We start from the raw sequence: 2,933 nt of genomic DNA, 5'->3' as shown, positions 1-2,933 counted from the left end.
CCGCCCTCCCTTAGGCTCCGCCCACTGCGGGGGGAGGACTGGGGTCCCACTCCGCCTCTCCGTCGCCCCGGCGGGCGCGCTTACCTGACCCTGCAGCGCCACCTAGGGGCCGTCGGGGATACAGCGGAGCCTTGTCGCGCAGAGGGCGGACCAGGCCGTATTTTTCTGTTGCTAAAATGCTAGGAACGTGGTTTTCTGTGTCTTGGTTCGAACCCCAGTCCTGACACTTAATAATTGTGTCACTTGGGCTTTCTGTACCTTGATTTTCTTATCTGTAAAATAGACGTAGTAATACCTGTATCATAGGTTTGTTGGGAGGGTTATATGTGTTAATATGTGAAGACTGTCTAGATCAGTGAGTCGAATATAGTAATCAATTCATTATTATTGCTCAGGGAAATTTGAGGGGAAAAGGAGATTTGGAGCGGTGTACATTATGATTCGTTCACAATCCTCTACTTAATTGGAATACACATAACGAGTCTTAGTAACATACAAAAGAATGAGAATCACAGTCTCTACCTGCTGGAACTTCATGATCTATTCTGCAACATTTAGCCATTTGAGAGCAAGGCCTGGGTGGCAACATTTCATGTTATTGGCTTTTCGTGTTGAAGGTTTCCCCAATAATGTGTGATATGGGTGTAGCCAGAAAAGACTCACCGATAGGCAGCACCTGACCTGGAACTGGCAAAACGTGGATATGGCACCGTGGGAAGCCGAAGGCTGTGTAGAACACAGAGGAAGGACTGACGCTTAAAGCTAACGATGCATATTTTCCCAGTTGAGGCAAACGAGGGAGCAAATGTACAATACTCCTCAGCTGTAGTGAGGTTTTAAATTCAGAATATTTCATAGCATTGTCTGTTTATTGAATTTGTACAACAATGTCCATATCTTTTACCGGCACCAGGCGATACTTGTTGGCCCAGAGTGGGATAGATCAAGTAAAGCCCACCAAAGAGTAACATTCTTTTTTATTTTTATCCAAAATGTGTTTATTGGGACAGTTCCCCACTCTCCTTGATTCTGGTGTTTTTAGTGCTGCTTCCTTCTGAAGGAGTGACCTATGGAAGTCTTGCTTTTCCTCCTGTCGGCCTAGAGAGGACCGTAGAGCATGCAACACACCGTTTGTCCGGCTAAGGTTGGTAGCGATTTTATGCCATCCTTGGCGTTTCACATTCGTGAAGTAGGAATTGGGGCTCTGCACCAGGCCCCTCTTCTTCCCTCCTGGAGAGGAATGAAGGAGATTCTTAGCGAGAGGCATGTCGTCAGGGGAACTCGTCTCACCAGAAAGGGAGTGACATTCTTGCTTCCCTGTCTCACAAAGTGACTTTTTTTGTAGCAATTTTTGGGTAGCAAATTTCTTTGTAGTATTCTTATTTTCTAATTGGAATGACAGTAGCATCAACTATCATGCTTTTCTAGAGCTAGTGCCATTCCTAGAGAGAACTAGGTAAAATGACATGTATAAGTTGAAGTTAAATTTCATCCCAAGTGGAGCTTGAGTTCACTTAATATTTCTGATTTGGTTAGAATTATGACACTATTTTTTTATGCCAATATAAGTACATTTCCTACAACTGAGGGATGTGTGTGTGTGTGTGTGTGTGTGTGGTGGAAGGAAAAGTGTCTCTGGTTTCCTTATTCCTACTCACTTATCAACCCATTCCAGCTTAGCTTCTGCATTCCTCACTCCTCTGAAGCAACTCTTTCATGGAGATTTTTCAGCAGTATGCTATCTCACCTCTCTATAGCTTTCAACATAGTTAATCTCTCCCTCCTTCTTGGAACCTTCTCTTTCCTTGGTTTCTAGAACCCCATATTTGCTTGTCTCAAAGGAAGTTCAAGTTCTTTATGTCCAAAAGTATATGCATGATCTTTCCCCTAAATCTGGCACCATTTATTTAGTTAAGCAAACCAAAAATGTAGGCAGCATCCTTAACACCTCCCCTTCCTTATGCTATATATCCAGCCCATCAGCAAGTCATGTCAATTTTTTTTTACCTTATCAGTATTTCTTAAATCAATCCAAAATTTCTCATCTCCATCACCACCATAAAGTCTAGGCTACTGTCATCTTTTGTTTAGACCACTACAGTAACCTCCTTACTAGTTTTCCCAAGTTTACCAGAAAGGGAGTGACAGTCTTGCTTCACTGTGTCACCAAGTGACTTTTTTGTAGCAATTTTTGGGTAGCAATCTGTGTTTCACATGTGCTACAGTAATAACTATATTTTCCAAATGCAAATCTTATAATGCACCACACTCCACCCTCCAGCCTTCCAGTGGCTTTCCTTTACATTTAAGACAAACTCGAATCATTAACATGGCCAACAACATCCCATATGGGCTTCATCTCACATCAAGCTGCCTTCTGATCTCTAGGTTCCAGTCACTCTTTCCCCCATCCAGTTGTTCTGCTTATCTTCTAATAAAATAATTTGCTTAGACTATTTTTCATGCCCAGAATACACTACCTCCGCCTTCACTTGTTAAAGTCCTATTCAGCCCTGGCTGGTTTGGCTCAGTGGATAGAGCATCGGCTTGTGGACTGAAGGATCCCTGATTCCATTCTGGTCAGGACACATGCCGAGGTTGCAGGCTTGATCCCCAGTAGGGGGCGTGCAGGAGGCAGCTGATCAATGATTCTCTCCCATCATTGGTGTTTCTATCTCTCTCTCCCTCTCCCTTCCTCTCTGAAATCAATAAAAAAATATTTTAAAAAAACACCCTATTCACTCTTTCTGTTACAGGTTGAGTTCTCCAAGAAGCAGACTCTGAGATGAAGGTTAGTGTGCAGGATGATTATTAAGGAGTGCTTCTGAGACCAACAGCTGTGAAGGGGAGGGACAGGAAACAACTGGGCAGTGGGAGGAGTTGAGAAGTGGTGGGTCCAACTAAAGCCTCCGTGGACCTCATGGAGATCTCTG

This window comes from Myotis brandtii, unplaced genomic scaffold (genome assembly GCF_000412655.1).
Source record: "Myotis brandtii unplaced genomic scaffold, ASM41265v1 scaffold115, whole genome shotgun sequence".
NCBI classification, from domain to species: Eukaryota; Metazoa; Chordata; class Mammalia; order Chiroptera; family Vespertilionidae; genus Myotis; species Myotis brandtii.
Note: the sequence above shows the minus strand (reverse complement) of the source record.